Source organism: Hippopotamus amphibius, chromosome 6, assembly GCF_030028045.1.
Source record: "Hippopotamus amphibius kiboko isolate mHipAmp2 chromosome 6, mHipAmp2.hap2, whole genome shotgun sequence".
In the NCBI taxonomy this organism is placed as follows: Eukaryota; Metazoa; Chordata; class Mammalia; order Artiodactyla; family Hippopotamidae; genus Hippopotamus; species Hippopotamus amphibius.
Genome location: NC_080191.1, coordinates 82,167,061 through 82,178,391, shown reverse-complemented (window position 1 = coordinate 82,178,391; position 11,331 = coordinate 82,167,061). Strand labels below are relative to the sequence as shown.

At 38.4% G+C, this 11,331-nt stretch overlaps 1 pseudogene; it reads left to right on the top strand.

Annotated features, from left to right (window-relative positions):
• The first annotated feature begins 1,228 nt into the window (after window positions 1-1,228).
• On the top strand, window positions 1,229-8,444 carry LOC130854922 (kunitz-type protease inhibitor 2-like; annotated as a pseudogene).
• Window positions 8,445-11,331: the final 2,887 nt, after the last annotated feature.

The window sequence follows — 11,331 nt, the reverse complement described above, 5'->3', positions numbered from 1 at the left end:
TTATTCTTCCTCTACCACTGAGTTCATCAGTACCAATTTTTTTGGATTCCATATATATGTTAGCATACGGTATTTGTTCTTCTCTTTCTGACTTACTTGACTCTGTATGACAGACATCCACCTCACTACAAATAATTCAATTTCATTCCTTTTTATGGCTAATATTCCATTGTATATATATGCCACATCTTTATTGTCCCATCAATAAAATGTAGCTTCCCATCTTTTGAATTTTTTTATTGTGATAAGATATACATCATGTGAAAGTTATCATCTTGACTGCTTTTAAGGGTACAATTTAATGGTATCAAACACATTCACATTGTTATGGAACCATCACTACTGTCACACATATTTAGAGAAAAAAAAAAAAATCTTGGGACACAAACAATGGACTTAAACCCAAACAAGCTTTCCAATAAATTCTGTTCTGTAAATTAAAAAAAAAAAAAAAAAAAAAAAGCTTTAATCTCATCAGTCATGTCTCTGCCAAAAGCTTTAATTCCTCATTAGCCAATGAACCTCTTTCAATTTTAAATTTTGATATTTTGTTTACCATACATTTTTACACTAATTTTAATTTGCTAAAACAATGCACAAAATTGTTATTTATCTTGATTACTGAATTTTTTGGTGCACCCTAATCCTGGCCCTAGCCAAAGGGGTAAAATCCCAACTTCCTGGCATCAGTGACTAAGGCTCTCGAAGCTGGCCCAAATGTGTCTTTCTTGCACTTCCTTTTCTGACTCTTTTTCAACTTTTCAAAATTCCACTGAAGCTAAACAGTTATTGTTTTTATAAATCTATTTTTTATTGAGGTATGATTAACCTACCATCAAATTAATTCTTTAAAAATGTAAATCGGATTTTGAGTATATTCACAAAGTTGTACAAGCATCACTACAGTGTAATTCCAGGCCATTTTAAGCACCCCGAAGAAACTCCACAGCCATTAGCAGTCATTTTCCTGGGCAACAAGGCACGTTCTGTCTCTATGGATTTGCCTATTAAGCAGTTTTTCTTAAGGCAAAAAAGTTCATCATTGCCTCCGCCTCCACCTGGAATATTCTTCCCCTCCTTTTTTTTGTTTTTTGTTTGTTTGTTTTTGTTTTTAGGACAGAAGGTCTTTTAAGACCCATGTTAGATCTTACTAACATTTGCTCTATCCTTGAAAAGGTTGGTGGTTGCCTTTTCCTTGCATGTATGGCCCTGTTCACATGTCGTTGCCATGACACCTGTGACACTGTGCTGCCACCATCTGTCTGTCCTTACTCGTGGTGAGGTCTTTGAAAGTAGACTTAAAATGTAAGAACAATCTGCTCACTTTGTGTTTTTACATTCCCAGCATCCACTCCTATTCAATTATGCTCTTTTTATTTACTCCTTCGGAAAACTACTTCTCCCACTCAAATTATTTGCTTCTGACAGAGCTGGTCTCCTCCGTACTTTCTGCCCACTCACATTGGATGTGCTTGAATCATAATACCCTATCCTATTGGCTTCTGTTACTGGTTCAGACTTTGGCTTTGTGACCCAGTCAAAGCCGATCAGAACACTTTGCTGGGACTTTTACATATTGATGAGGAAGAAGTCCTTTCTTCCCTCTTGGGTTGGATGCTATAGGGATGTGGCTTAGATGATCCCTGTGTATAGAGATAATGAGACAAGCTTACCAAGAGGAGCTGAGACAAGAGATAAAGGGAAAAGAGAGTCCTGAAAGCATCCTCCAAGTCCCTAGAGAGAGAGATTAATGTTAAAGGCCAGCTCCCCCTCTTTCTTTACATCATGTGAGCTGTTCAATTCCTTAGATAAACATAATATTATGTTAGTTAACTGCACTTTTTTTTTATTCTTTGTCTAGGTACTTAGTATAGGCTGGCTTCCACAGAACAGATACTCAATAGGTGTTTGTTGATACAATAGTTGTTAACTTTACAGCTTCTTCTCTGTAGTTGTATCCGTCTTACCTAGATTGAGACTCCAGCACCTGACAATTGATCCATTTCATACATTTCTCCCCATCTTCCCAAACCACAAATGTTTGGAGTCACCACTGGAGTTGTGGCCCGAGATGGTATTTCTTCTACCAGGTTCACTGGTAGGTTCCCAGACTAGTTTACTGGGATTAAATTAGGGGGGAAAATCACATACCTAGGGCCTGGTCAGGATTTGCCACCTGCTTGATGTTTGGTGTCTATCCTATCCTTCTTTTCATCCATCCTTTGCTCAACTCATAGCTTGAAAAGATAAGAAATGTCCTGACGTGGAGAGCAACCTCTAGAAAGACTTTCCATGACATGATTCCTGCTGTGGCCTCAGGGGCTGTCGGATGCCCCAGGGATGGGTGTCAATTTCCATGACAGTCTGGACTCTTCACCCAATTTATCGTGTGACTAGCACACGTCACATTGCCTTTCGATGTTTTCAACTTGCTCACTTGAAAAATCAGGGTTCTGGTCAAATGATATCTAAGATGTCTTCTATCACTGGCTGCTATGATTTCATGAATCTTTGCCATCAAAGATGTTTCCTCAAAATGAGTTTGATTGTGTGACAATTATAGGACTACACATTCCCAGTATCTGCAGATAAGGCCTGATATTCATATTTGATCTTAAAAAATAGAGCATACCCTCTGTCAACATACACCTCTTAAGAATTGTACTTTGTATATCTTAAATGTTATAACTAAGACACACTTCCAGATATAAAGATATATACGTAGGTTGTGGTCTGTTGTGGTCTTAACACAATTTGTTGTGGTCTAACTTTCATTTTTTCAGATGAAATTAAAAACACTGAATGGATAAAAGAAATTATGGTGTACATTGTAGTAAAACAATATTGGCTAGAAAAGAAATCTCCCTTTCCCATAAATCTCCATTTTGATGTAAACAATTTGACCTCAAGAAAAATATTATTCAGTACATTGACAGGAATACTTTCGGCAAATAAGAGGTTAAAATGGTGTGTGAGGCACACATCAGCCTAGAAATCATAATGCTGGTGAATATTTTTGTTGTGCTTTGTGGATTTCAAGTTCCTGTGGATTTCAAGTTCCTCCCTCTACTGTTACTATTACAACTGTTCCTTGAGACTTTCTTTCATCTCTGGAGACAGAATTTAATTTTTCTCCTTCTTTTGACTCTGATGGAAGAGTGATTTATGAAGAAATGTATAAAAAGAATAAAACATCTGTCCATATGTAATGTCCCAGGCATTCTCTTATCAGTCACCTCATCTCATTTTCACACAATCTTTCTATCCATATTATTATATAATGAAAGAAACTGAACTCAGAAGAGACAATAGGCTGATAGATGGGAGAGAAAATGTTGAACTCTAGGTGTGCCTGACTATATTGTGTGTTGCATGGAATCAGATTCTAGAAGGAAATGTTAGAAGTTCCTTTCCCTGTAATCAGGAAAGTGTGAACAGTTTTTCATATGCTTTCTAGAACGTTCAGAAACCAATACCAGCTTCAAAATTGATTACAAATCAATTTTGTTTTCATTTTTGCTTTTCACTGATAGAAACAAACAGCTGTTATGCACTTACTGAGAGTCAGGCATTGTATAAAATACCATTTGTGTGTGACCTCATCCAATCCTTACACAAACCCTGCGTGATAACTATAATTATCACCATTTCATAGATTTATATTTTAAGATTCTGAGAGGTTAAGTAATTTTATTTGCCCAAGGTGCACTGTTATTAAGTGGAAGAGGTGAACCTGAACCCCAAGTTCTTCCTGACTTAAAACTCTAAGCTTAAAAAGAAAAGAAAACCAAAAAACTCTAAGGTTAATCATCAGATTGTAACACCAGGCACTAGAGTCAATGGAGAACTGCTTCTGTGCGGGCCTTCTGCTCACTCATTGAGTTACTTTTATAATGATTCTATCCTCTCTTGGCCTTGGTTTTCTCCTCTATAAGATTAGAAGGTAGAATGGGAACATTTTAAGAATTCCTTCCTCTTTTCAGCATACAATGAGTTTCCATAGCCTGAAACAATTCTAAAATGTACAAGGATCAAGTTATCCAGACTTCTTCCATCTGGCATTTTTTTTTTAATTAAAAAAAGAAAAGACTTGGCCTATCATCTCTAAACTTGAGTGCCACGTCAAGTTTCGATTTGGGAAACACCACTGGTTTCAGTCTACCTATGAAATAAATGCTGGTAGAATTCTTCAGTCACTCTGTACAAGCTGTGCTCCTGAGCACATCAAGAATTAGTATGAGAGAGTATAAATGTTTCTAGAGGAAGGAACTTTTAAAGTGATTACTTCCTAAACAGCAGAGTAAAAACAGCAAAACTTACAGCAAACCCACTAGAATCTTTACCTTTAATAAAAATTAGGATAAGAAGGAGACAAGTCTCCATCCATTTTAATCATAAAAGTTATTAGTTGGCAGAGAGATCACAAACCGTCCTTTTGCAGGTTTCCTCTTGCAAGTTCTTTAAAAATTGTTAAATATACACACAGGTGTATTGTATGTAAGCGTGACATGTGTCCACATCATCCACCTTAAAACACAGACTATCAGAAGCACCTTAGAATGTGTGTCTCTCAGATCACATCCCCCACCCATCCTCCTGAGCTGACCTCTAACACCAGTTTTGTGTTAATCATTCCCTTGCTTTTCTTTATAATGTTGTCATTCTTGTATGTACTACTGATGTGATTTTTGGTTTTGCCTGGTTTTGAACTTTATAGAAATGTAATAATCATACTATGAGCCTTCTTCCACAACTTGCTGTTCTCACCCCATCATTCCTTTAAGATTCATTTGTGTAGAGGATGAAGCGGTGGGGTTTTTCTTTATCACCGATGAGTAGTATCCCATGGTATTGATTATACTACAATTTATTTACCTGTCCTACTGTTAATGCATCTGTAGGTTATCTCTGTTTTGGTGTTGCTATTATGAAAATACATTTCCCTGTTTCCTGGTACACACATACAACAGTTTCCCTGACATTTATACAAGGGAGAGGGATCGTCAGATTTTAGGATATGTGCATTTCAACTCTACTAAGCTAGTTTGGTTTAATCGATAGTTTAAAATTTTTAAATTAGTTTATTATAAATATTTAACATTCTGGAGCATGAAACAAGTCATAATCCTGTTGAACTGTAAAATCTGGCTTCCTAGCTGTACTTTAAACACAACAAAAGAATACTGTGCTCAGTTAGACTTAAATGGCTTTAACCAAGATATTAGTAAAACCTACTATAAGAGCAGATTGTTACCTTGAGTTGGGCTACTCAACTCAAGAATTTCTCAATATAAGGAGAAATTGTCAGTGCATAAAATCTAGAAGAAAAGCAGTATAGGCAAGGATAAATGGCAATAGAGACCATTCTGTTTTCAGAAAAATAACTTAGAAAGATGTGCAGTCTTGTTTCTTTTCCGTTAATAATTAGATATTTATGCTATTTCAGCCCTGAAGATGACCAGCGTCCTGTGAATTCTAGATCAACAAATGCAAACTTACAAACCAGGAACACTAAGTAAAGCATCTACGTTGAATCTGCCTCCCCATCCTTCTCGCCCATGCCTCATCCTTTCCCCTCTCCAAGCCCTCCCTTCCCCCGTGCCCCATTTCCATCCATTCCACTGAAGTCATCATGGATTCCAGGAATAACTCTAGTCACTTTCCTGGTGAAACTCCCTGAGAGTCACCAGGGAAATGGCGCAGAATTTTCTAAGTAATCAACATCTTAAGGAATATGTTCTTAGAAACGTAAAAGACAATACAGAGTTCATGTTTGCTTTATGAGTTTATCCTTTTTTTCCATTGTGGAATCTCTTGGAAGCCAGCCCAAGGGCCCTCAGAAAGAAATGCCTGTATATCTCTCTTCAGTAAGTGTTCCTGACCTGGAGGGACACCATGAACCTTGGTGGGCATTGAGTTGTTCCTAGTGGGCAGTGACTTGTGCCCAAAACCATAGTCATGGGCTAAATGAGTAAAAGGAACAGAGCATCTCACACACCTATGGACCGCCGCTCACCAAAGTATGTATATAACCTTGTGATGAATAAACAACAAAAGTATGTAACAGCATACATTAATCCTAGATGGTTTTTTATCCTGTTAATCAATGGATATGCAGATTTCAGCTATTGTGGAAATGAGAAGAAATTTGTGATATTAAAATTGTTTTTGAGATCTAAAAGTCTAGAAACTACTGCTGTATAATATACATCTGCACCTCTAACATTACGTGTGTGTGTGTATACACATGCAAACACACACATACATATCTCTAGATATATTTTATAAAAACTCATACTGCCAAAGGATAGGAGGACATTAAGAAAAATTTTTCTGTAGAGATGTACCTTCTAGCTCTCTCTGAGGCAACATTTTATATTATTAAAGAGAATACTTAACAACTTGTACCTGAACATCGTTTGTAAACAGATACATTAGAGAACACCATTATTCAATAACATTTCTCACACTGCAAATGGAACAGAGGGTCCATTTGAGTTGCATCATTGTAAACGTTATTTATAAACCACTAAGTACTTAATAGAAAGAGGATCAGGAAGAATCAACATAGCGAAAATGACTGTACTACCCAAAGCAATTTACAGATTCAATGCAATCCCCATCAAATTACCAATGGCATTTTTCACAGAACTAGAGCAAGAAATCTTATGATTTGTATGGAAACGCAAAAGACCCCGAATAGCCAAAGCAATCTTGAGAAGGAAAAATGGAGTTGGTGGAATCAGGCTTCCTGACTTCAAATGATACTACAAGGCCATAGTGATCAAGACAGTATGGTACTAGCACAAAAATAGAAAGGAAGATCAATGGAACAAAATAGAGAACTCAGAGGTAAACCCAAACACATATGGGCACCTTATCTTTGACAAAGGAGGCAAGAATATACAATGGTAAAAAGACAGCCTCTTCAATAAGTGGTGCTGGGAAAATTGGACAGCTACATGTAAAAGAATGAAATTAGAATGCTTCCTAACACCATACACAAAAATAAACTGCAAATGGATTAAAGACCTAAATGTAAGGCCGGACACTATAAAACTGCTAGAGGAAAACATAGGCAGAACACTCTGTGACATCCATCAAAGCAAGATCCTTTCTGACCCACCTCCTAGAATCATGGAAATAAAATCAAGAATAAACAAATGGGACCTCATGAAACTTAAAAGCTTTTGCACAGCAAACGAACCCATAAACAAGACTAGAAGGCAACCTTCAGAATGGGAAAAAATAGTTGCCAACAAAACGGACAAAGGATTAACCTCCAAAATATACAAGCAGCTCATGCAGCTTCATACCAAAAAAGCAAATAACCCAATCCACAAATGGGTGGAAGACCTAAATAGACATTTCTCCAAAGAAGACATACAGATGGCCAACAGTCACATGAAAAGATGCTCAACATCACTAATCATCAGAGAAATTCAAGTCAAAGCCACAATGAGGTATCACCTCACACTGGTCAGAATGGCCATCATCACAAAATTTAGAAACAACAAATGTTGGAGAGGGTGTGGAGAAAAGGGAACTCTCCTGTTGGTGAGAATGTAAATTGGTACAGCCACTATGGAAAACAGTTTGGAGGTTCCTTAACAAACTAAAAAGAGTGACACTTTAATCTGTTTGTCTGCCAATGGGTGGGGCTGTGTTTCTACCCTGGTGGTCGTTTGGCCTGAGGCGGCCCAGCCCTGGAGCTTACAGGCTCTTTGGTGGAGCTAATGGTAGACTCTGGAAGGGCTCACGCCAATGAGCACTTCTCAGAACCCCTGCTGCCAGTGCCCCTGTCTCCTCGGTGAGCCACAACTGCCCCCCACCTCTGCAGGCAACCCTCCAACACCAGCAGATTTTTGCCAAGTTTCAAAGAAAGTGGGAAGATGTCAGGTCTCCTTCCCTAGGTGGTGGTACAATGTCACTGATAGATCCTACCAGCAGTTTGTGTATGGAGGCTGTGGAGGGAATGAAAATAATTACATGACCAAGGAGGAGTGTCTTGCAAAGTGTGCTGGTGTCACAGAACACTGTTGATGATCTGGCCAGGAATGGAGCACATTCCTCAGTCCCAAGTGCTCCCAGAAGGCACAATTCTGATGACCTCTCCAGTGATATTTTCAACTATGAAGGCAAGCAGTTGTATCCTGCCCTGCCCAGCGGTACTAAAGTGGTGGTCCTGGCAGGGCTGTTCTTGTTGGTCCTGATCCTCTTGCTGGGAGCCTCCATGGTCTGCCTTATCAGGGTGGCGCGGAGGAACCGGGAACGCACCCTCCAAACCATCTGGAGCTCTGGGGACGACAAAGAGCACCTGGTGAAGAACACTTACCTCCTGTGAATGCCCCGTTGCCGAGGGGCTGCCCTCCTCCACAGCCTGTTAATGAGAGAATCTGGGAAGGGAGGGGAAACAAGTGTTGAATGCCTGTGTGCTTTTTCAAATAGAGTGATCTGTATTCGTGCGATCATTAGGGATTTTGGTCTGTTTGTTACTCCAGAAGGTAAGAGGGCTGCTCCTTGGTCTCCCAGGATGGGTTTGTTTTGGAAATCCTCTTAGTGAAGGGCTGTTCACATCGCAGATGGTATGCCCTGAGATCAGAGTCTGTTCCTCTTCCATTTGTTTCTTTGCTCCAGGTATAATTTTCTTTGAATCCTATTGCCTCTCCCATCACAAAAGTGATGTTTTAATAGTTTCCTTTGGTTGTTTTTGTTTGTTTTTTTAAAGTAAGCAGAAACATAAGATTTTTTATTAGGATTCTGCAAGGAAAAAAAGTGAAACGTACACATTTAATAAAAAGGGCCTTCCTTTAAAAAAAAAAAAAAAAAACTATAAATAGAACTACCATATGATCCAGTAATCCCAATACTGGGCATATACCCAGAGAAAACCATAATCCCAAAAGAAACAAGTAGCATAATGTTTATTGTAGCACTATTTACAATAGCTAGGACATGGAAGCAACCTAAATGCCCATCAGCAAATGAATGGATAAAGAAGATGTGGCATATATATACAATGGAATATTACTCAGCTATAAAAAGGGATGAGATGGAGCTATATGTAATGAGGTGGATAGACCTAGAGTCTGTCATACAGAGTGAAGTAAGTCAGAAAGAGAAAGACAAATATTGTATGCTAACTCATATATACGGAATCTAAAAATGGTACTGATGAACTCAGTGACAAGACAAGAACAAGGGTGCAGATGCAGAGAATGGACTGGAGAACTTGAGGTATGGGGGGGCAGGGGTGAAGGGGAAGCTGAGACGAAGTGACAGAGTAGCATAGACATATATATATAGTACCAACTGTAAAATAGATAGCCAGTGGGAAGTTGCTGTATAACAAAGGGAGTTCAACTCGAGGATGGATGATGCCTTAGAGGACTGGGCAGGGGGTGGGGGGGGGAGGAGTCAAGGGAGGGAGGGAATACGGGGATATGTGTATAAATACAGATGATTGAACTTGGTGTACCTCAAAAAATATAAATAAATACATAAATAAAATGAAAAAAAAAAAGAAAGGATCAAAAAACTGAGTTGATTAAATATGAATCAAAAAATAAGGTGAAGCAACAATTGAATAGTAGTATCTTTTCTTATTTATTGTCCAGGTTTTTAAAAAACTGATGTTCAATTTTTTTTTTCATTTGGCAATTCAGTTTTGTTTCTCAAAAACACACAATTTCTTCCAGACCAGAGAGTAATTATTAGCATCCCTGAATATACATGTGGATGCATTTATTTTCTCTTGATTTGAGAAAAAATTTTCTTGAGTGGAAGAGATTGATCTTTTCTAATTAGCATAAAATGACACCCCTCCTTACAACTCAATTTTATAATTAAACTCTCCAAAGAAAATAAGAATAACAAGAACAATTCCTCACACGGCTAAGATTCAGCATAAAGATTTCTCTTGCTAACTAATGCCCCTCAGAGAACTGTTATGGAAAATCACTAAACTGGCTTCTGACAGTGTTTTCGTATTTAAAACAAAACATAAATGACAGTATTTTCATTACTCCTAATAATGAAAATATTGATGTCTAAATGTTTATATTCTGGGAAAATATGAGACGAGCTTGACTGAATAAAACATGTTGATCACTAAAATAGATTTTTTTTAAATTTATAAAACAATCAGCATCTAATATCCTACACAGGGTTATGTCTTCTCCCCTAATGATGCTTAGGAGAGAGAGAGAGTGGAAAACAAAGTGAAGCACATATACCAAGGAAAATGATAAACTTAAGAAAAATTCTTAATTAGATGACCCATGAGGAGCCTACTCTTGTTTGTTTCTGTTTCCCCACAGGTCATTTAATAAATAACGAGCTTGAGAGGGTTCCTGTAAGCAACGTCTTGGCACCAGGGAAAGATAAGATTAGAGCTGACTCCTGGACTCGGTCCTGGCAGCCTTGCTAAACTGAGCCATTCTTTGGTGTGGGTTGATGCACAGGAGATCTTGGGCAGGACAGATCGCCCTTTGTATCTGCTGTGTTTACAGATGTGAAAATATAGACACTGTAGCACACAAAGGTGAACAGCCACATGAGAATGTTCAAATGTATTCCTTCTTTAACAGAATTATTCCTTGCTTTTGCCCTTCAGTAGAAACTTTTCTCTTTCCACATGGAAACAAAATGTTGCCACACAAAGCCCTGGCTAATGAGAATGAGTGTTTGCTGCTGCCTCTTGGGAGAATGAGGGTGGCTTTCGTGGAAGCGTCTGGAGTCCCTGGCAAGCCCTATCTGCTCGTAAACAAGGGACATCTGCAAAGTGTGACTCCTTGTAAAAGGATGGACCTGGGTCTTAGTGGGAACCACTCCAGTGGACTCCATCTACTCAGAAAGACACAATTTTCCTTTAGAGCAGACAGTTCCAGACAGTTAGTAATTACTTCTCATTTTAAGAGGACGATGGAAACCCAACTTTTCCTCCTAACACTTGCACGTTGCTTCCATGCGGCAACAGGGTCCCCTGGGCAACCAGATAAAGACCTTGCAGGAATTTTAGAGTCTTTCATCCACTCAATTCATTTACTCCCCCAAAGCAAGAGGGCACATCTTTTCACATGCTCAAACTTTGCTTCTACCTTAAAGATATGTCATCAGCTTAATTTGGATTTGATTAGGCATAAAACAGACTGAGAATGGCAATGCTTTGCTCCTATTTTTCAAAAGAAAAACATAAACAATTAAGCATGGGCCATTAGCAAATCATTCCTAATGCTTCTTGGCCTTTGAGGTGTTTTAGCTTTGCCTTCTTTAAGTGCATGCAGATTCGTGGCATCGTAATCTAGGGTGTGTCTGAGTACAATGTTGAAT